The sequence below is a fragment of the Callorhinus ursinus genome, unplaced genomic scaffold, assembly GCF_003265705.2.
Source record: "Callorhinus ursinus isolate GAN/ISIS: 27379988/994484 unplaced genomic scaffold, GSC_fseal_2.0 scaffold17, whole genome shotgun sequence".
In the NCBI taxonomy this organism is placed as follows: Eukaryota; Metazoa; Chordata; class Mammalia; order Carnivora; family Otariidae; genus Callorhinus; species Callorhinus ursinus.
The window spans coordinates 39,996,796-40,020,733 of NW_027397079.1; the positions used below are offsets into that span (position 1 = coordinate 39,996,796).

At 43.2% G+C, this 23,938-nt stretch overlaps 1 protein-coding gene across 6 annotated transcripts in view; it reads left to right on the forward strand.

Moving 5' to 3' along the window:
• Nucleotides 1-325: 325 nt before the first annotated feature.
• The window catches only part of CSGALNACT1 (chondroitin sulfate N-acetylgalactosaminyltransferase 1), a 333,772-nt gene continuing 310,159 nt past the window's right edge, over nt 326-23,938 (forward strand). For 3 of the 6 annotated variants that reach the window (XM_025885941.2, XM_025885937.2, XM_073902606.1), the window contains exon 1: nt 327-450. The gene's annotated coding sequence lies outside the window, so the exon portion shown is untranslated. Of the gene's footprint in view, nt 451-23,938 lie in introns of all 6 variants that reach the window. The other 3 variants (XM_073902605.1, XM_025885939.2, XM_025885942.2) reach the window with 3 other exon arrangements.

Genomic DNA, 23,938 nt, shown 5'->3' on the forward strand with positions numbered 1-23,938 from the left:
TCCCTTCCCTCAACTTCTCCAGACCTCAGTGCCAGTCACCTGCAGGGGACCCCCGGTGTCCGGCGTGCCCCCTGCAGAGAGGGGCCAGGCTCCCGCCAGGGCGCCCCTCTCGACGGGGCGGAGGGTCGCACTGCAGAGGGACGGCGAGGGAAGCGGGTGGGCGCAGCCAAGCGCGACCCCCGCCGGGCGGCTGCAGCGCGGGCTCACGGCCCGCGGGCTTCCACCCCGCGGCGGGGCGCTGGGGCTTGGCGGAGGTTCAGCCCGCCCGCCGCTGCAGCCGCCGCCGCCGCCGCCGCCACCGCCGCCGCTCCCCGCCCCCCGGGTCCCTGGAGGCTCCGCGGCTGCCGGAGCGGGAGGTGGAGCCGAGCCCGCGGCAGCCGCGCAGGAGGGAAAGTTCGGCGGCGGCGGGAGCAGCGGGGGCCGGCCGGGCAGCCCGGAGGGCGCCTCAGGGTGAGTCGGGTCCCCTGCTGGGGCCGCCGGGTGTGGCGCGCCGCGCGGAGGCGTCGGTGCGGCTCGCGGGTCCGCGCAGCTCCGCGCGGCTTTCTCGCGCTGCCCAGCCCGCGACCCCGGGGCGGCTGGTGCCGCGGGGGAGACTGTGCCGCGCCCCGCCTCCCGCCGTCCGCCGTCCGCGGGGGTGCGGGGGGTGGGGGTGGGGGGCTGCGGGCGCCGGCGGGGGAGAGGGCTTGGCGCGGCGGCGGGGGCTGGGGCCAGGGCGGCTCGGCCCGGCGGAGGGCGCGGCGCCTTCAGGTGGACGCGCGAGGACGAGAAACTGGCCGCCAGGAAGGGTCGGCGGCCGCTGCGCGCCGGCGGTCACTTCGGCTTTGCCACCCTTTCTCCTGGCCTTTGACTGTTTAATTGCTTTCTCCAACACGTACTGAAAAAGTAGCCTCACACGTGCCCGCGGGACTACTTTGCTGGCATTGGTGTATTATTTTTGCTGGGCTGGAGAGGGTGGAGGGGGCGTGCCGAGTGCTCGCCTGCCTTGGAGCGGGGCCGGGGGGATTGTGTCCGAGGGTCAGCGCGGTCCGCGGGGCGCCCTCCGAGCAAGAGTTTTGTGCTGTCAGTGGAGAGAAGCCTTTCTTTCGAGGGCATGCTCTGGGGGTGAGGGTTTTGAAGCGCCGGGAGGAGGAGGAAAGCTGTACAAAGAGAAGGCGAAGTTGTTTCCGCGACACTTCCTGCACCTGCACTACCGTCAGTGATTTTGAAGTTATCTTTCCATCGACGTGCGGAGAAAGAGCGATGGGAGAGGAAGAGATTTTTAACAGCACTGTACATGCCCGAACAGTGAGGCTTGGGAAACACGAATAAATGAGAGACTGGCTCCTTGGAGTAGTTTTTACTTAAATGTCGTTAGATAGGTCTAGATGATATAATTAACTGCTCTCACATCTTTTTACTAGAAATTTAAATTTAATTCTACCGGATTTCTTGGATTTTGTTAACATTGTTCATACGAGGCAGTCATAATTCTTGTAGTATTACTTGCACCGTGAGCGTTAATAAGACCTGGGCAGTGCTGTCATGTTGCTAATTGGAAGGAGAAAAGTCTTTCAAACTTGGAAATAGAAGCATATAGGAAAAAAAACAAAGCCTTAGTCATAAATAGTGCCTCGAACACATGTAATAGTGCTTAATTCGCTGTGTTCCCAGAGAATGTCAGTTCCTGGAAAGCAAGAGATGGGCCATACCTAAATATTTAATAATTCCTCTGCATTGAATTACCATACTATATGTTCTCTAAATTATACAGTATTGAAAGGCTTTAATTCTGTTCATCTTTGTGTTCCAAATCTCGTATGTCTGCTGGCAAGCTGTATTAATGGGGTTCAAAGGAAAATCTCAAACTTTGGGATTCACCAGTTTACAGTGAAGCAAACGTTTGCTTTGCCATCCCAGGTACTTGGGCTCCAAGCGGCCTCTCCAGTTTATCAAATGTATAACCTTGGGCAAGTCACTTACCCTTTCCCAGACATAGTCTCCTATTTCGTAAAATGCCAATAATATTCCTCACCTTATGGAGGTATTAGGCAGAATGAAATAACATTTAGGAACTTATCCTAGTGCTTGGAGCACGCTAAGTACTTCGTAAATGTTGTCTCTTGCCTTTGTCTTCCTTTATTTTCAGGAATCCTCAACTCTGGAATGTTTCAACATTTTTTTTTTAATTTAAAAATCCTGTGCCATTTTATTTTCCACTCGTTCATTCATTCAACCTCATTTTGTTGATGAACCTCAGATGCTGCCCTGTATATACTGAAAGTGAGGAGCTGACCCTTCGACGGTGGGGGTGGGCAATACTTCAGGTTTTTCCTGTTGGTAATAATCCATCACAAAGTCATAAGATGGTGAATCGTACTTCCCAGTTTCCCTATCTCTGTCCTTAACTAATATGATTACGTTGAAAAGAAATAACAGGAGGCTCTATGAGGGTGCTCATCTCTCCTCTTTACCCTGCCTCCATGCCCAGCTCAGTGCCTAGCAGCATGTAAGGGCTTCATAAGTATTCGTTGATTTAAATGGAGAATGTAATGAAATTATTCTTCAGGTCCCATCCTTTATATATATATAAATTCCTGATGAAAGGACCTTGGGATTCCAAATGATGGCCCTACTATAGATTAGGGCTAATAGAGGTTATTAAAGAAGCAAAGCTCAGGTAGACTTTATTACCTATTGATTTTGCCCTCATGATAAAGCAGTCTTAGAAAATGTATAAAGCCAAGTTGGAGCAGCAGCTTCACCACTAGGGGCCTCCTCTGCATAGTGTATCACCCTGGACTGGCATTTATGGCCATTATGCCATCCTTTAAGGTAGCAAAGGAATTAAACTTCCTCGGTCCTTGACATGGAATACTTTATTACAAAAGGGCAACCCTGTGTGAAAAGCATTACCAAAGGCCTAAAAATAAATGAAAGCCATCTTAAATGATGGATTCGGTACCGTTTTAGAATCACTTCAGAGGTTTAAAGGAGATTTAAGGATGGGCTTTTTAATTTGCACATCCTTATATTCAAATATATGATTTTTTAAAAAACTAATAAGGCAAATATATGATTTTGTTATAGTATCTTCAGGTTTTTAGGTATGTCTTTGGTGAAGCTTATTTTTTATGTTTTAACGTGTTTAAAATTGCTTTATTTCCTAAATAGGTATTTGTACCACTAACAATAATACAAGTTGTTTCTCAAGGAATGTTATCCTGGTAGCAGAAGCTTCTGGTGTCCCTCCCTCCCTCCCTCCCTCTCTCTCTCTCTTTCTCTTTCTTTTAAAAGAGGGCCACGTTAAATTCCAGCTTTAAGAAATATGTGTCATTGCATTCCAAGATGTGTCACTGAAAGGCACTTTTCTTCTGTGAGTTTTTTTAAAAGAGCTCTTATTTCAAAATTCTAATTTTAATGAAGTTAGTCATTGGGACTCTTGAACAACTCAAAGGTGTGTTGGTGTTTTTGTCAGATGTAATTTGCTATTTGGTGGAAAGATTACTGACAATATATGTAAGCACACATTATTACTGAAAATATTGCCATATTGTTTACAAATGAATAAGAGAAAATTCCAGGTTTTCTGTGAAATTTAGTTATAGTGGCAAACTAAACACCATCAGTCTTTAAAGTAAAATTAACAACAGAAAAGAGTTCAGAGCATTGCATTGTAGGCCCAAATTCTTATCAAGGGATTTTTTTCTCCTGGCAGAATGCCTCTGAGTTCAAAAAATGATCAGGCATCCAATTCTGATTTTTACATGGTGGGATTTTAAAACACGGCAATCTGTTTTTCACTGTTTTTCTTCCACGGTCTAGATTTGGACTCTTTAGGGAACTGAGTAAGAGGAATAACTTTTGTGTAAAGGTCAGAGATAATTTTTGTTATGACTTTTCTTTGATTAAGTGAAAGATGTTTGGATTATTTTTAGGATTCTGAGCATATAAAAAAGTTAAAACAGATCCTGTCTGCATAAACTGATGCTTCTCCGGAACTGGAAGAGTATTGTTTTCACCCTCATACATCCAGCCTGTAAGGGTGTGGTGTCCCCCTGTCTCTCCTTCTCGGGCTCATGCTAGGTCTAAGCCACCATGAGAGGTATAGAGCTATGTCCAGGATGAGGGGTTTTAGTTTGGGCAAGAGCCCCTGAGCTGACCGAGATTATAGATGCTTAAGGTGGCAGGAAATGAATGTCTTTATACCTGGGAGTCATTTTTAGGAAACTCCGTTGGGGAGGTGCCTCCTGGAGGGACAGAAATGGTAACTGTTTGCTAGAGTTTGCAGTGGAGTGTTTGGAACCTATCACTTAGTGAAACATTACCTTGCCACACAGATAATTTTTGTTGTTGTTTTTAGACGATGCAAAATGTAACATTTGGATATCCGGGGGTCAAGGATGATACTTCGTTTCATTATCACACAGACAGGTGTTTGAGTTGATGTAGGAAGAGGGAAGCAGGAGGCAGTGAGGAGGTGGATGGGAATTGTCTATTTCTACCCAACACCAGGGCCTGCCTTATTTTCATGTTCCCATGTGGCACATGGCTGTGCAGCTTAATAATACGTGTTGTTCGCTGGTGACTTGGGGTTTACTCATCTACTCTGTTAATGCAATTACTGAAATGATGGTCTTCGACTTGGGTCCTGGGTACTCTCAAAAGTAACTTTCTACTTCTGTCTCCCATTTGTTAGAAATTTGCCAAATTTAATGCATCAGTTAATGCATGTAAACAGAGCTGCTGCCAGCCCACGGGGTGCCCCTTTGTGGTGGACCACCCCATGCCAGGGTACATGGCACGGTAAACTGAGAGTGGACTGGACTTCAGCCCCACTCACCTCCTGCTGGGCGCTCTTGTGTGGCATCAGCTACGCAACTGTGTGTGATGCTCTTGTCTGGGAAAGTGGTTAGAACAGTGCCTGGCACATAGTAAATATCACTGTTGGTTGTTATTGTTACTATTTTTGTATTACTGATGGTATTGCTTTCAGGGTAGATCATTTTTACCACAATAATCTGGAACAGATGATTCAGGTGAATTTAGTGCTTGTAATAACATTTGCGAAGGTGATTAATTTCAGTTTTCTTGTCGCACTTCCATTATAGTTCTCCTCAGGTGATAAAAATGCTAACACTCAGGGCCACTTACCCACATAGCAGCTGCTCTGCTAAGTGTGGGCCGTGAGTCATTCAGTGAATCAGCACAACTACCTCAGGAAGCATGCGCTATTAGTATTTGCAGTTTACAGATGAGAAGACTAAGGTTTAGAGGGTGTCTTACTTGCCCCGGGTCAGTTTGTGGGTTCTGTGCCTGAGCCTTGAGTTCCCATCTGCCATGCCTGGCTCTATGACTTGAGCTCATAACCTCTGTGCCATCTTTGAGGATGCGGAGAAAGGGGCGCCCTCTTGCCCTGTTGGTGGGAATGCAAACTGGTGCAGCCACTCTGGGAAACAGTATGGAGGTTCCTCTAAAAGTTGAAAATAGAGCTACCCTACGATCCAGCAATCACGCTACCAGGTATTGACCCAAATACAAAAATACTAATTCAAAGGGCTATATGCACCTCAATATTTATAGCAGCATTATCCACAACAGCCAAATTATGGAAACAGCCCAAGTGTCCATCGATTGATGAATGGATAAAGAAGATGTGTGTGTGTGTGTGTGCGCGCATGCACGATAATAGAATATCACTCAACTATAAAAAAGAATGAAATCTTGCCATTCAAATTTGCCATGACATGGATGGAGCTAGAGAGTATTATGCTAAGTGAAATAAGTCAGTCAGAGAAAGACAAATACCATACCATGGAATTTAAGAAACAAAACAAATGAGCAAAGGGAAAAAAAGATAGGTAAACCAGGAAACAGACTCTTAACTCTAGAGAACACACTGCTGGTTACCAGAGGCGAGATGGGTGGGGGGGTGGCTGAGAAAGGTGCTGGGGAATAAGGAGGAGAGCACTTGCTGAGATGAGCACAGGGTGACGTGTGGAAGTGCTGAATCACCATGTTGTACACCTGAAACTAATATTACAGTGTATGTTAACTGGAATTTAAATAAAAACTTAAAAAAACCCTCTGTGCCATCTTTTCTGGCATGAGTACTCACTGCCTTGGCAGTCCAGAAAACATGTTAGTATTCCAAGGGTTAGCAAAACATGAAAACTTTTTCCTTAGATTATTGTATTTATATCCATTTTTGGACATGATGAAGCAAGATGACAAATGAATTTTTATCAGGAAGTCTGCTTCAGCATTTTTTTATTTATAGATTTTTGTGTGTAGCTTTTTCAAGTAGCTCAAAATACAATACAATGTGGTACAACTTATTTCTGTACAACATTTAACTTCCTATCAAGGCACTTTGCAGGCTTGTTATAAGCAGAATATATGAATAAAATCAAGTGTGTGGGTTGCAGAATATTAAGGTGTGAAGGCTGGAATCCACCATTCATGCATTCATTCAACACATACTCATTATTCGCCCCTTAGGCAGTCCGCTGGACACTACAAAAATGGCAGGTTGGGAAGACAGCTTGGAAGGCAGTGGAGAGGAAAGCCCAGGGAGCTAAGCAGTCCTGGGGTTTGAATCCCAGCTCTGCCACTGACTCACTGGGGTGCCTGCTCCCATCATTGAACATCTCTACGGGCTTAGTGTCTTTGTGTGCATGATGGGGGTAATCATACCTTATAGGCTGTTGCAAGAATTAAGGGAGTTGTGAAGGGAAGGAGCCAAGCCACCAGAGGTGGTAGGTGCTACGGATAGCGGTGTTCTTTCTCTTCTTTTCTTTTTTAAAGATTTATTTATTTATTTGAGAAAGAGAGACAGAGAGCACGTTAGTGAGTGGGCAAGCAGGGGGGAGGGGCAGAGGGGAAGCAGACTCCCCACTGAGCGGGGAGCCTGGTTACAGGGCTTAATCCCAGGACCCTGAGATCATGACCTGAGCTGAGATCAAGAGTCGGATGCTTAACCTACTAAGCCACCCAGGCACCCCTTTCCCCTTCTTCTTTCTTATCTGTCTCTTTTCATTCTTTCCCATTCGCTCCTCCTGCCACCCCCATTGAGGGGGGGCATGGTAGAGATAAAAATATCTAAAAAGAAAAAGAAGAAAAAATATCTAAATTTAAGGTAGACTGTGATGAATTCATTTAAAATGTTCCTTTCTGCTTCTCCCTCTTGGGACCTGGGACAGACCTGGTGTTGGGTCATTTGTGAGCTGGTGCTGGTGTATGGTTCCTATCACACTGGGTTGCTACCCAGGCTGGCCAGAAGAGGATGAATCCCAGAAGGCAAAGGCAGCTTGGAGCCCAAGATAGGTGCCTATGATGTAGAATAAGGTTGGGGTCCAAGGTATGAGCGTGAGGCTCTTTTGGGGAGGAGCTGAGAACTCAGGTCTCATGAAAATTAGAACAAGCCAGAAGTGAAATTGGAGGTGGGCTGAGTAGAAAGGGTTTGGGATCTAGGTGGAAAGCAAGGCATGAACATGAGCAGCTTATTCTTGAGAGGCACAAAGTTGAGTCATGTGGCTCAGATGTGCTGCTCTTGGCTAGCTGGGCTCTGCTGAAGAGCTAGGAGGAGGTCTGTAGCTCTCTGTGTCCCCAGGTTGGTGCATTGCCTATTATATGCTTCTAGCTCCTTGGTCTCCTACTGCAGGGTTTTTCCAAAAGCAGTGCATCCTCTTTTAGCAAGGAGCTAAGTCAAAATTATTAGTTGTTGCCAGTTCCCCTCTAGATCTTCAAGAGGTAGCTGGAATCACAGAAAAACAAGCCTTTATTTTTGTGGTTCCAGTTGGAGATGTGGTTACATACACCCAGATCCGTTTCATAGGAAGGCAGGGAGCCAGGTGCACAGGGCCCAGTATAGAATCGTGCTTGCATTTCTGTAGAGTGGCTGTGTTGTAAGATCAGGGAATGTTTTTAGAGAGATGTTCCTAGTGGTTTTATGATAATGAGCCACCTTGTTTGGTGTCCAGGGTAGATGCTCTGTGCAGTAGGGAGGGAATGTGGGTTTTACAAAATCATTACAGTTCGGGACTGTGTACCTCAGCCAGGGGCAGGAGGCCTTGACTCATTATTTATTATGCGTTGGCACAGAGGCATAAACCAGCCCTTCTGTGAATAAGCAAACAGAACCTGCCCAGGTGCAAGAGGAGCTTGATTCAGGGTTTTTAAAAAATGCAAAACATTTAAAAACAGTATCGAATTGGGGAACAGTCTGTTTAAAGCAAGTTACTGTAATTTTCCAAAAGCCCATTTTAGAGAATTAGTGAAGTGTATTGAAATGAACAAGCAGACTTAAAAACAACAGCAACAACAGAAGGATAGCTTAGTGGGAAGAAGAATAGTCCTTGAAATGAAATCCAAGTTAGTTCATATGGTTCTTGGGAAGATCAGGGGAATGAAGGTGTGTGCTGAGCACTCCAAGTGAGAAAGTACAGAACCATGGACTGAATGAGGAAGCAGCACCTTGGCGAATGGGGTTGGCAGTTGGAGTCCATTCACCCAGCTTCGTTGCTCCACTCTTTCTTCACTGTGTGATCTTGGGCAAGTTCCTTAATTCCTTAGATCCTAGTTTTCTCATCTGTAAAACGAGGGTAATAGTTCTTATCATATTGGACGGTCTGCTGATTGATTTAGATAATGTATGTAAACCAATTAGCATATGGTAAATAATGCCTATCAGTTGTTATTACTACAAAGACACACAGGGAGGAAGCATGGAAGAGAAAACAAGGATCAAGGAGTATTTAGAAGACTAGGAAGAGCATTCTCTATCTGTCCTGGACCTTGAGTTTTCTAATTCTACTCTTGAATAGTTTTAATGTCTTAAGTTCTAGATGATTTTAATCATATATGTCTTGAACACCCACCGTGTATATGTCACTATGATAAGATGCTTGGGTATGGACACTAATCCCAGAAAACCACCTTTGGTATGCTTATGTAACTTCCAATTTTATTTTTTGTTTATTTTTAATTTTTAAAGGTTTTATTTATTTGAGAAATAGAGTGAGCAAGAGAGAGACCACATGAGCAGGGGGAGAGGGAGAAGCAGGTTCCCCTGCTGAGCAAGGAGCCCGATGCAGGGCTCGATCCCAGGACCCTGGGATCATGACCTGAGCCGAAGGCAGCCGCTTAACAACTGAGCCACCCAGGTGCCCCAATAACTTCCAGTTTTATACTGAGAGGAACAAGGTGGTAGCTGGGACTTATTGTTAAATAATGAATTCCTGCTGTCCTTTGGCTACTTTAATTAGCTGTCCAAAGGAGAGTAGCTGTCCTTTTCTTATTTACCAGCTACTCTATACATAAATGGATAGGAAATAAATACTTCTTCTTCGGCCACTATAGATGTAAATAACTCAAAATACCCAGGATGCTTTTGAATATCTTATTTGCATAAAAATAAGATTTATTTAAATACCTCTGTGGCTACATAATGAGGAACCAGGGGAGGAGACTTGTGTTCTGGGGGGGATTTCTTTGGAGGTACCTATGACCTGTCAGCTCTGGCTTCCACCTAAAGCATGTTCTTTGGTGGGAGATTCCTTTTGTTTTTTCACTAAACTCATGGCGCATAGATTTCCTGGGCCTGAATAACAGGAGTGAGGTCAGTTTGAGGAGTATGTGTATATCTCTCCTCCAGATGGAGGTGTCGACAAGTTGCTACAGAAGGAGACTAGATTGGTGGAGGAAGGATCCCGGAGCTGACTCTGTGGCCACGAACACATTCTTAATCCCTAAAGTAGGAATTTAATCATTGAGACTCAGGGACCATTTAAATGAAAAGCACTGAAATTTATGGACTGTGAATCGATTCATCAATCCAAATGGAGGTCAAAGCCAAAATCTGAGCATAAAGCTAACTCCGTTGGATTAAGTAAGCTGATTCAACATCTTGGGTCTTGAGTTGTCTCAAAAATTGTTTTTATTTGAAGGGAGTATATTGTTCACTTCAGTAATTAAAAATCTTGAGGATGTTTTCCATGAGTATCCTTTGGGAATATAGGAAAATTTATCCAGCTTCACTGGAATTATTTTTTGTCTTCCTCTGAGAATGAGTCTGGACTAAAACCTGGGTCATTATTAGGGTGGATAACAGAGACCATGAGAATACTTCTTTAGACCCTTTATGCAGAGCAGGTGTCTTCAGGTTCATGTTCTGGGGGAAATGAGGTAGGAGTAGTTGTAGGAACTATAAGCTTTTTGGATTCTCTCCCACTCAAGACAGTGATCCCAGGAACTGACTGTAGAAATGAATTGCTCACTGACTACCTGGACTGTGCTTTCTTTTCCATCCTTTCAAAATGGTGAATTTTACTGATGGCTAAAGGGTGACCAGTGAGTATTTATATTTTCCACCAGCATGGGGCAGGTGGGAGGTGGGTGCTGGTCCTTTATAGAACCTTCTGGTTGCTGGAAGGCATGAGGAGGTGCCTGACTTGTGGTGATGGTCCAGCTTAGGGTGAAGATGCATGGGAGACACCTGCTTCTCTAGATTCCTTTCCCTGGTCTTCATAAGTGACTGTTTGATTATTCTTGGGGCAAATGTCATGCCAGTGTGAAATGGACAGGTATTACTGCTTCTTCTAATCACTTAGGAATGAGGGTTAGAGAATGAATGGAGAAGTTTTGAATAAAGATGGCCATGTTTATTTATTTTATCTAGATGAACTGGAAATCTTTCAAATGGCAATATTGCATATTTGAAAGGGACACATGGGCTCTGGAGGATTTGTAGACTTCATTTAATAGTCTTGTTCATGACTTGCTGGAGTTAGAAGTCAAGGGGGAATCATTGGTTGGCAAAAATACATCAACAAGAATAGTGTCATCTCTGAGATCATGTGGTCTAACATCAGTATTTTGCAGAAATAATAGCACATTAGAGATCATTTAGACTATCTCTGTGTTTTGCAGATGAACACAAAGATGCCCAGAGAGGCAAAGTGCCTTGTCTATGATGATCCAGCTACTTAGTTGAATTCCATTGTTAGGAATGGAACTCAGGTACATTGTTTCCATCATGCATCATCATTAGGCACCATGGCTAGCTGGCTGGTAATTTTAGGTGCCCCTACAACGATGCTGCTTAAATACCTGCCCATTCTCAGGTTGTTTAGAATCTGGGTATGGCAGTCCTACGGTGTGCTTGGCACTGTGCTCAGGGCTAGAGATGCATCGATGAAAAGACAGGGGTTTCTGACGTCAGGGAGCTCACAGTAGATTTAAATACAAAGAAGGGAATGTATCATCAAGCTACAGCTTAATGACTCACAGAACACCTTCCCTGGGGATAGTAAGCTTTCAGTGCCCACTTCAAGGCCAAGGGGATTGGTTTTTATTTCTTGTTGACTTGACAACATCAGAAATGGAAATCACAGCAATAAGCTTTGTGAATCCAATTGAGTTTAAATGCGCTCAGCTTCATCTGTACATATCCAGCTAGTGGATTAAAATTTGAAATCTTTTGTTCTCTGTACTTCAAATCCATGCTCTTTCTGGAAAGATTTGGTAAGAATAGTTCTGGAGGGTTTTGTTTGGGGACACAAATAAAAAATGGCATTGTTTGTGCCAAAGAGAGGTAAGATGTGGATATGGGTATCATTGCCACTAAGTCGGGGGTTGAAAAATTGGTTTTTCAATTAAAATGAGGCCCATTTTATCCTGGGAGAGCAGAAATGGCAGAAGTTAGGAAGAAATCCACTCTGTGCTAAACACTATTTGAAGCACTTTATTTGTGGAATTTTTTTTTAAACCCATGCAATATTATTTGAGGAACTGAGATTTATATTGATGAACTACCTCGGCTGGGTCAGATGCCTATGACAGGCAGAACCAGCATTTGAACGTAGATCTATTTGCCATGAAAGCTCCTCCTCGCAGGACTGTCACCGTACCTCCACGGGTACCAGGCATTACATGGTGGTGGGCACTGTCGTTGCTTCTCTGTCCTCCTTGGATGAGTCTGTAGACTCCTGGAGCATAGGGATGGCACTTGACACAGGTTTTCAATATATTCCAAGGAATGTGTAGCACAGTGTGTAGGCACAGAGAGCTCTTCTGTGACTTGCATGGAACGGACAAATGCAGCCATTTAAAAGTCAACAGGCTTAGTAAGCAAGTGGGTTCATGAATGGGCAAGTTGCCTTCTACAATCTTTGTGTTTGCATGCAAAGCTGGCCTTAGAGAAACCGAACAGATAACCCACCCTTAGAAATCTCTTGCTATGATTTGCAGTTCATAAGTATGCCTGTTTTTAACTATATTCCTGTGTATTGTTTTCTTACTTTGTTTTCTTAAAAGCTACCTATAAACAAATTATGTATTCATAATCTTGTGGCAGGCTGCGTGGATTTAATAGAGTCAGGAAAGCTTCCAACACATTAAGTGTTCTTGAACATAATAAAAAGGAGGACTAATTATCTAACTGAAAAGATTATAACAGAGATGTTGGACATCTTGACTCAGTGGGATTTTTGACGGCAGCAAGAGCGGTTAGGAAAAGACAGCTTTGAGAAACAGCAAAGATGAGTTTTTTTGAACCCAGTTATTTTATTAAATCTATGGTGTGGGTGTACCTATAAGCAAGAGGACAGATCTAAATAATGCATAGAGTGTCTGGGGTTGGAGTGGTAATTTGAAAGTACGTGGTTGGTGTTCACAGTTGGAGCCTGTGAGATTTTACATTTAATGATTATACCTTTCCTGGGGCCATCTGTCTCTCTCTTTAATAAGCAATATTCCTTATCAGGCCTGATTTGTGTACATTGATTACACCATTATACCTGTTAAATATTAAAGCATTTTTCCCTTGTGTGAAGTCTAATTAGGGAAAATGTTTAGTACAAGCCTGGCATTATCATTCAGAATCACAACCTGGTCATTACCTACAACATACCTCAGATTCCTGATCATTCGTCTTTTTTTTCCCCCCCTTCTATCAGAGTCCAGGTAACCAAATAGAGTGCCTGGAAGTTTGATGAGGGGTTCAGCACTGTTGAGCTGTTAAGAAGGGTCATGCTACAAAGATTATAAGACCTTTTTAAAAATAAGTGGAGAAATTTATTATCTATAGTTTGCATTTTGCGTGAATCAGGCTTCTGAACAGATATATCTGATAAAATTAATTTTACTAAATTACAGAATCTTAAAATAGCTCTAAAGGATGAAAATACAAGTTACAATGATGTTTGGAAGAAGAGAAAGCCAGTCAGTAAGTAGTTGCATCTTATAAATACTACTGATAACAAGAATTTTTGATATCAAGCCACTATACCTGAAGGGCCATGAGGTGATCTGATCCATTACAATCTTTTTCAACTTATTTCTTCTGTACAGTCTAGTTAAAAAATTTATTTGCATCATTGATTTAATAGCAAACATTTAATTAGTACAGGGCCCAAAATAAGATTATTAATCACTCTGATATCTTTGATAAGTTATCTCGCATCATTTTGAGGCAACCACTGCAATGGATGTTGTCTTTTTTTTTTTTTTTGAGGTATCCATAGTACTTTCTCATTTATTGTTTAAATTTCTAGAAGAATCTGCAGTCTACAGTGATCGTGTACAAACACACAAGCACACATGAACTCACAAGTGTGATCTGGGGCTGATGGGCATGAACCGGTTAGGAATAGGCCTAGTTTATTGCTTGTTATTCTCAGGGAGAAAAGATTTCAAGCCATAAGTTTCATGTGATGTATGTTACCAGGCTAATAGGTTTTTGCCTGTCAGTAGTCCCAGCAGCTCGTGTTGGGGTTTTTTTTTTTTTTTTTTTTAAAGATTTTATTTATTTATTTGAGAGAGAGAGAATGAGAGATAGAAAGCACGAGAGGGAAGAGGGTCAGAGGGAGAAGCAGACTCCCTGCTGAGCAGGAAGCCCGATGTGGGACTGGATCCCAGGACTCCAGGATCATGACCTGAGCCGAAGGCAGTCGCTTAACCAACTGAGCCACCCAGGCGCCCCTCGTGTTGGGGTTTTTGAAAGTGCCTTTATCCCTTTACAGTTGCAAGTAGCAGTGGCATTGTGTTCTATTTATGCATTGTGGAAAGCAGTCTGAATATCTCCTTAAAGTGAGAATTTATTTTGTTTTTGTATATAGTCAAATCAAAATGACATTTGGCTCTGGATTAAAATACGGATACAAAGATCAAAGGATGGAAGGAACTTACAGATTTTCTGCTTCCCAAATGGGGAAGCTGCCGCTCAGAGAGGTGAAGTGGTTCAGCCAAGTTTGCATGGGTATTAACAGCAGGAACTGGGGATCTGTTGTTCCATACCACTTTCTCTTCAGGGCAGTTGGAGACCCTTGGCAGAGGATGACGTCTGGACCATTTCCCATTTCCCAGGCCCTTCAAAGGTATAGGGTGCCCTTGGCCTGGGCGGGTTAGAAACGATTTGAAGGAGAGATTGCAGCTTTACAACCAGTTGAAGGCAGAGAGGCTATAATCTGAGTCTATCTGGGCTTACAGAAGAATTTACATTTTATGTTTGCTAATTGGCATATTGCTAGAAACGGAGAACTCCGAGCCAGTGCCTGCCTTTGAGAATCCCAGTGGTCAGAGCCTCACTTGTTTTGTCTATAACATGGAGTAATAGCAAACATTTATATTATACTTACTACATGACAGTTGGTGTCTCGGAGTTTTAGGAATATTCACTCATTTAATCCTCACAACAATGCCATGAGGTGGGAACTACTGTTACTCCCACTTTACAGATGAGGAGACTGAGGCCCAAGAAGTTCAATGTATTGCTCAAAGTTACACAGCTTCTAAGCGTCAGAGCTGGGGTTTGAATCTTGGCGTCTGATGATCTTTAGCACTGTCCTATGCTGCCTCTCACTAGGATGAAGATTTTTGTGAGGATCAAGTGAGATAAGCATACAAGAAATATCAGCTGTCATTGTGAGTTATAATAAAGCTAACGTTGCCTTAATAACAGCAACAATAAAATCTACATGATCAGCACCTTCTTTTCCCACAGACAAGCTCCAGAGAAGCCAAATCATAATCAGAAAGTTGTTTTGGCTATTACAAAGGTAATGCAGAGAGAATTCAAAAGACTTTATCAAATGTCGCTCCTGCTCAGTGTTGATATCACCAACGTAGAGTCGGCCAGTGGGGTCAGCTCAATTGTCCCCTACCTGTCATCCAGACAGTGAAGAGGATTAGATATGCTAAGGGCATTGTCCATGCCACAGAACTAACCACTACTACAGAAGCTGCTAAGAACAACACTCTGATGTTTCGAGGAAATCTTTCAACCACTTGTAGAAGTCATTTTTTGACCAGCTTCCTCTATTTTGTGTTGAGTTTACAGCCTGATTCTCCAGAGTGCAGTCTTATCTCCAAATTACTTTGCTGTGGAGTTTAGATATTATTTTGTTTTTGTTCTTTTACATCATAGGCTGTGAATAAATACGTGTATATGTAATGTGTTCACATTTTAACTTATAATAACAAAGTGAATAACTACCCAGATAAACATCTAGAATGTTCTCTTTGAAACCCCTTGCATGCACTTCCTGGTGGTATTTCCTTCCTTCATCCTGGCTCCACATCCAGGGGTAACTGCTCTTCCAAATACTGTATTAATTGTTTCCTTGCTTTTCTTTACAGTTTTACCACAAATGTGCATCCCCACGTAATGCATTGTTTTTGTCATAGGCAGTTGAGTTGGAAAGTTTGACTAATACCTCAAGATATACTAGATAGAGGTTACTAAAATAAGTTGTGAGAAAGAGCAAAATAGGCATTTTCAAAGGAAATATGTGAACGTCAGGTTCACAGCTCTTGAAAATCTTCACTCTGATGGTATAAAAAGCATCGATACAAGATTTGTAAGGGGATTTATTTAGAGAAGCCGCTGCTTTGAGTCTGCACTATCCCATGTTCCTGGAAGAAGCATGAGGTGGGGGAGCTGTCCCTCAGTCCCAGCCTGGAGAGAGGTTGCCCGGGGAGCTGGGAGTGCAGCAGACTGGCTCTGACTCTGGTGAGATGTTTTGGTGTTGTGGCTGAGTGGGGAGCAGCTGCCATAGGGCTACCCCCACTGCCAAGTTTGTTGGAGGGATTGTGCACGCTTCCCACGGACCAGATGCGGCCCATGCAGGGATGGAGAGCCAGCCTGGAACCCTTCGACCTCTGCCCAAGTGGCACAGTCAGCAGAGAGATTATAAAGTGAATTTCAGGGGCCTAGGTGGGGGTGGCAAACGAAGGACTTGAATGCATCACTCATACCACAAGGATCTTGAGAGGAGCCCCACAAAACTATCCATAAGAGGGAGTCGGGTTTAAGTAGCTACTGGTTCAGAGAATGTGAAGCCCTCTGTACTGGTGAGGAGTACATTTGCCTGCATATAAATGAAAGAACGATGGTAACACAAAATAGAAGTTTATTTCCCTCTTACATAGAATAAGTCAGGAAATAGGCAATTCATGGATAGGATGGTGGCTCCACACAGTTAGCAGGAATAAGCCTCCTAGTTCATTGCTCCTGTGGCCCTGAATGTGGTCCTCATGCCCATGGTCAGGGGGAGCTGCTAAAGCTCCAGCCATCACATCATGTTCCAGGCAGCTGGAGGAGAGGAAGGGCAGAGGAAAGGCCCGCCTCATCTCTTTTAAGGTTTCTTTCAGAGTATACCCCCATCATTTTCGCTTATATCTCATTAACCAGAGCTCAGTCACAGGGTCACACCTAGCTCTGAGGGAAACCAGGAAATCCAAGCTTGTTTGGGGGCAGCAATGGGCCCAGCCTAAAGTTGGGATTCTTTTTGTAAAGACAAAGGGGTAACGGACATCGGGAGGCAGCAGCAGCCTCTGTCACTTTATTTTAATAGCAGTAGCCGTGAAGTAGCTGCCACTAGCAAGCAGGGCAGGAAGTGGGTAGAAGAGATGGAGGCTGGCAGACGGCCTATACAGATCTTAGCTGGGGGTATGCGGTGGAGCAAGAAGTCTTTTTTTTTTGCCTTACTTAAAGGGTCCATTAATATGGTGAACTTTACATTTCATTTTCTGATTCACAGTTGCATTTTGTGACTTAAAGTAAATTTAGGACTTTGTTACCTGTAAGTGGCAGAGAATTATGGGTCCTGCTAGAATTTCCCTTGATTAGCAAAGATTTCCCTGAATATTCCTTGAATATTATATGAATTTCAACTATATGATAAGGTTTTTATTATACATAACCACTGTGCCATTTCCACACCTAAAAAAAAATAATAATCAGCCTTTAAAATCACCTAATACCCAGGCCATATTTAAATTTTTATTATTTTGTAACTATTATGGTGTTGGATACTAAGGGGATTTATTGTGGTGATCATTTTGCAATATATACAAATATAGAATCAGTTACATTGTACATGTGAAACTAATATAATGTTATATGTCAGTTATACAAAAAAAATGCATACTCTAAGAGTAAGTCTGCTCATAAGGGTTTATTCTTAGGAGAGCATCAGACTAGTATCTAAAGGTGTGTGGGGGGATGGGTGAAATAGGTGATGGGGATTAAGGAGAGCACTTGTGATGAGCATCAGGTGTTGTGTGGAAGTGTTGAATCACTATATTGTGCACCTGAAGCTAATATTACACTGCATGTTCACTAACTGGAATTTAAATAAAAACTCAAGAAAAGGATGTAGGTATATCATGTTCATTGAAGTCTTATCTATAGAAAAAAATTCTAAAAATCAATGGGAAATGGTTAAAGCATTATAGTACCTCCAGATAAAGGAATTATGATAAGCCATTAAAAATGATGATATAGATGATTAGTGATGTGAAAATATGATTAAAATATATTGATGAGTGAAAAAGAAAAGAAATTTCCTTATCTCAAAAACTATCTTTGGGCGCCTGGGTGGCTCAGATGGTTAAGCATCTGCCTTTGGCTCAGGTCATGATCCCAGGGTCCTGGGATCGAGTCCCACATCGAGCTCCCTGCTCCTTGGGAGCCTGCTTCTCCCTCTGCCTCTCTCTCTCTCTCATGAATAAATAAATAAAATCTTAAAAAAATTAGTAACAATTTAAAAAAAGTATCTTTTTGTTTGTTTGAATCTCAATTGCAAAAGCTGAGCATGTGTGTTAGGTGTATTTCAGGTGCGTGGAAAAGCATGCATAGATTAGCATGTGGTCATTCTCTCTCAGCAGAAAGACCTAAACCTCTCAGCACACACAGTCCCTTGTGCATTGCCTCTGTCACCCTTAGATGAAAAGTCTTTTTTAGCAATTGTGGAGGAGGTTAGTGATAATCCATATCGATACAAAAACACGTGTCACACAGCTGTGACTCCTAAATTGGAACGCTTGAGACAGTATGAGTCTGACTTGATGGTTATCCTGGCAAGGGAATTGATTTATTCTTAATAATGGGAAGTACAGGTCTTTGAAGTGAGAAATAATAGAATCTATTTTACGCTTGAATAGAATTTCACATTGACCATGGGTAGAGTGTGGGCTTTGGATGTGATCTTGTAATGGTAACATGCCATAAGGAGCATGTTCCAAGTTGACAAGAATGCTTTATAAAATTGTGTATTTAGAATATATGGATAGGATTGTTTTAATTCAAATCGAATTTACTGGACACCTTCCACAGAAAGCACTGCCATGTAAAACAAAAGAAACAGAAAACAATGGGTTTGATAGGCTCGTCCTGCCTGTTCCCCCCAATTCTGTCCAGATGTTCTGCTTTTTGTCACATTCTGTGATTAATCCTCAGAAATCCTCTTTCACTGCTGTCCCGTTCCCCAATATGTCACTATGAAGGGGTGGTTAAGAAGTATAATCATTTGAAAGTACAGGTGCTTCACTTTTTAGTTATTTCTATTATATCCTCTTAATACTTCCAAAATGAATTTGAGATGTCTACATGATCTGCCCTTAGGAAGAGCAAGTTAAGAACAGCAACAAATCCAGTATGGTCAAAGTTACATCACCAAACTTACCAAACTTTCCTCGTCGGTTGCAGTAACGCAGGGGTATACAGACAGCAGTTCATATAGCGAGGTAGTGTACTTCACAGTGACATAATTTATAAAGATCCACATATGTAACCTTTTTGCAACTTGATCTGTTGCCAAAAGCAAGGTGTCCATGAATACTTCTTGCTTTTCGTATCTATTGTAAACTCTTGAACCTTGACATTATTTTTGTTGTTTATTAACACATGGTCATTGGGCCTTTGCTATGTGCCCTCTATTGTCCTGACGCTGGGGGAAAGCCACATAAAAACACAGCTGCTTTTTATTCTAATTTCAGGGTCGGGGAAATTTAATATCTAAGTGAAAGGTCAACTCCTGGCAAGCCAGGATTTGTTTTCATGTTCTGGTTTTCAAGAGATGGTACTTGAGCACAGCAGCTAATTCTGTTGCGTGTTTTCATGGCAGCTGATAAATAGGGTTAACCACAGTAGACAATTATTGATCTTAAACTGGTGTATCCTGTAGAAACACCCATAAAAACTCTCTACTTTTTTATTTCAGGAAATTAAAAATAGTGTTTTTGAGTGCAGATTTTTCTTGTTAGCTCATGTCCGTCAAAGACAGTAGGAAGAATACAATTAGCCGTGATATTAGTTCATTTGAAAACATGCCATCTTTAGCACACTAATTTCTAGAAAAAGGAGATCTGAGTCAAGCTAGGTTGATCCAGATTGCAATGTTCGCTTACATTACCTGATTCTCTTAACTTGGAAGATTTAGAATGGATTGTAAGAAAGGGTTTGGCAGATGACACTTTTTAAAAGAAATGATCTTACTTTATTTTCTGTGTGCTATCAGTGCCTTATGGAGATCAAAACTCTAATGCCGTACAGAATTGAAATGCCAGAGGTAGAGCTGCAGCATGTTCTGACAACTTGGTTATTATTTGATTCAACATTTTAATTTATTTTCTAAACTATTCACCATGACAACAATTTAAAAGAGATTCTTAATATAAAATTATAGAGGATGCTGACAAGTAAATATCTGTTGTGTGTTGATTAGGAATTAAAGCCTAAGCAAGAAGTTTTTTTTTTTAAATTGTGGTAAAATATACATAACAAAAAATTTATCATCTTAACCACTTTTAAGCTTATTTTTGTTACAAGTTATTTTGAGGCACTGTGTTCTAGCTATCCTGATGGAATTTCTTATGGAAAGGTGGCAGCACATATTTCCTGGGCTTTAAAAAGGTTGTAAAATGGTGTGTCACAAACCCCCTTCTTGAGAGAGCTGACGGTTCCCTTGCTTTAAGGGAGGCCTTCCCCTTCACCACCCTCCCTAGTCCCAGGGTGCACCCTTGGCATGGTTAGTTTCCTGATGTTTCCATGTGTTCTCCTGCTCCTCCTCCCAGGGCTATCTGTTCACAGTCCCCCCAAGCTCCAGAATGTGTCCTGGTGGCATAAAGAATGCAGGAGGCCAGGCTCTGGTCTGAGTGTGGTGCATGAGGGCTGGTTTCAGCTGGCTGGGGAACTCAGGTTCCCGGTAAGCAAGGAAGTTCTGGTCAGGGGCAGTTGGGGTGTAGGCTGCAGGATGATTAGAACGATGGCACACACGAATCCCTTCAGTGTTATTGACAAATACCAGCAATTTAAAGGACACGCTGCTCTAGGAATAGTCGGAGGGATGATCAGAGACCGTCTGAAGGCTCTGCGGCCATGTGGGCTGCACTCTTACTGGGGGGTCCATGCTGCTGTGGTCACTGTCTGGGCCTGGGGGGACAGTTGCCAGGTGGATGCACGTCCAGGGCTCTGCACACAAGGACAGATGGTAGTCAGCTTAGAGTGATGACCTAGTTATTCCCTCCTGTGGATCCACCTTATGCATTTTACTTTGCTCATTCCCCCATCCTCCACCTTTTCTATTGGGTAAAGTCCATTCAGAATAGCAGCCCACTTCAACATTGTAATTCCAGCCTCAGCATGGACATAATAAAAGTTTAACAATGCAGAACATTTTCAGTCATCTAGCGTAAGCAGTCTCTCCATTAGCAATTTGATTGGAAGTCCTCCACTTTGCAAATTCTTAGTGACTGCATTTGCAAACCCCTCCACAGCCTGCCGGGGGCTGTGCCGGGAACCACCCGTCACATGACCTAGTAGTTCTGTCCTGGGTCTTCATACTCCTTTGCTTGGTTTGGAGCATTCATATATAGGAATGGTGCAATTGTGGGTCTAAAGAAGGGAGTGTGATGACCGTAAGCGTTCTTTTGACTTTGCATTTCTCAGGGAAGGGGCTTTCTGTTTTTCTAGAACTGCTGCAGATGAGAGGTGTGATTGCAGGCTGGGGGGAAGGGTTCACCCAGGAGGTCTCCAGTCTGGTAGGCTTCCCCGGCGCCCCCACCCTAAGGTTTCCCCCTCTGCACACAGGGGATGGCAGTGACATCAGCACCCCAGTCCTGCTCATGTCATCTGAGCTCCCTCCAGGGAGCTGGAGGGTGTCAGGGGAATGAAAATGATGGCATTTCCCCAGTGCAGAATGCTGGGGACTTCTCTGTGGGACATGGTTCAGCTCTTCCTCCTCACTGCTGTGGAGTGCCTCTCAGAAGGGGGCCCAGGAGCCCCTCCAGGCCCTGGGTCGTGTGGGATCCCCCTTCTCTGTGTAGTCAAGACAGAAGGCAAGGAAGAGGGTAGGTGTTCCTATCATATTCTTAGGTACGTGCTCGGGCCTCCTGCAGGGGGCTGTTCCTGGGCTGGGTGGCTGAGGAGAAAGTGCTAGCTTGAAGAGACAGGAATGAAAGCCCGTCAGTTTGGCTTGGAAAGGCCCCCAGCTGTCCAAGGTGAAAGGAACCTGTATCCAGAGTAGCTAGCTAGCTCTCTGATACTGAAGCCTCTCCTCAACACCCTGGGTGGTCCAGTCTCTCTGAATACTTCTGGGAACAGCAAACCCCTGCTTTACAAGGCAGTCCATTCTGAATCTGGGTGGCTCAGCTAAAAAGTTTTCCATGTGTTTTTTACAGTTTCTACCCATTGATCCTCAGTTCTGACCCTTAGAGGCATGAAGAACAATGGATAGGAATGGGTACCAGTCTGCACATAAGCACTCTCTGGAAATAGGCAGACAGTGATGTGACAAGCAAGCAAGCAAACACACACATGAATCAAGGAGCAGAGACTCCTCTTCACCTCCATGTGTTATTTTGTGTTATTTAACTCCCTTGGTTTAACAGCCCAAAGGCTTCTGAGTGTGTGGTTTAATTTTCAAAAGATATTACTTTCCTTCCTTGTGACAGTGGTACATTTCAACTCACATTTAGTTGAATCCCATAGGTCAAATTTAACTGGCTTCTACCGTGATGGAAACATCCATGGGATATTTTGTAAAAAGAAATAGAGGAAATTTGTGTTAATTGCCTTGGGGAAATATACTCAGTTTCAAAAAGAAAAGGAGCAGTTAAAAATTTTCCCTTGGTAAACTCATTTAGTAACATGACATTTGTAACCCATTACTCCTCAGAAGCCTGGTGACTTGCTTAAAGGACAGTTTTATTTTAATCTTTTATTTCATCTTCTTGAAAGACCCAGGCTAAAGGTCCATCAAGTCTCCTGGGACCGAGGAAAGGGTTCATTTTTTCCATGGTGCAGTCATACACACCTCAACACATTCCAGAATTTTTGGTAGAAATTGTAAGAAAGTATTAAAACTTGAGAAATGAATGAACAAGCCATCTTTTTATGCGGCGGCAGCGTGGCCCTTCGTTGAATGACTAGTACTTTATTCCACAACTGCATAAATCGCGGGCTGAGTTGTGGAGGGAGCATGTGGCCTCGAAATCAATGAGGGTGTGTATGTGCATGTGTACTCACATCAGAAAGAGCCTGTGCAAATAAGACGAAAAGTCCCACCTCAACTCCAGAACCCTGAAGCAGAAGAATTTCAAACAAATCTCTATCTTCAGCCCACACCGATGTGTTTCAGCATTTCTTTGGGTTTTTTATATAGATCATTCTCACTATAGCACTGATAATTCTTGTCATACAAAGACAGAATGCTTTTCCTTTGTCCTTGTTCACTTTTTATTTTGAAGGCTGACTTGTAGATGTGTTAATTTTTTCCAAGTCACATACCTGAAATACAACTGTAAAAAGTGAAACTGCTTTTTTTGAAATAGTGTAGAAATTGTAATGATTTCTGCATTCCTTTGTGCTGGGTGCTGTGGCGTCTTACACAGACTCATTCCCTTAATCCTCACAGCAGTGCTCTGAGGTAGGCACTGCAGGAGCTCCATTTTACAGAGGACAAAGGTGACGCGCCGACTGGCTAAGTAACTCACCGGGCTGTGCTCCTAGGTCGTGGGGGAGCCCAGGTTTGAGCTCTGGCCTCCTGTCCTGAGCGTAGACTTGAATCACTACTTGTCGCAGCCTCCTAGCGCGTAGCTAGGAGAATTGCTGTCACCCTTGTAGTGACATCTCGCTTCCTCTATAATAATTAGGAGAAGGCCAGGAGGTTACAACAAAGAGACTCAACAATAATTTTTGTGGCTTAAGGAAATATAATTTGTTTTTATTTCCCTCTCATAGGGTCTGAGGGGAGCATTCCAGGTGAGTAGGACAGTTAGGCTACATGGAGTCTTTCCATGTCATTCCTCCATCATCTTAGGGACCTTGTCATGTGTATGGTGGGAGCTGGGTGGCGGCCACGCTCAGATTCTACCCGTTGGGAAGGGGAGGAGAGTGTGGAGTGGCAGGCAGAGCTTCTAATTTTTTCCAAGTCACATACCTGAAATACAACTGTAAAAAATGATACTGCTTTTTTTGAAATAATGTAGAAATTGTAATGATTTCTACGTTCCTTTGTGCTGGTCACTGTCGCGTTTTACACAGACTACACAGACTAGGCCCAAGTGTGGTATGGAGTACTTTTGCTCATCTTCCTCTTGAAGAGAACTTAGTCACCCCTACCTTGGTCGCATGGCCACACCCACCTGCAAGGAAATATGGGAAATGTAATCTAGCCATGGT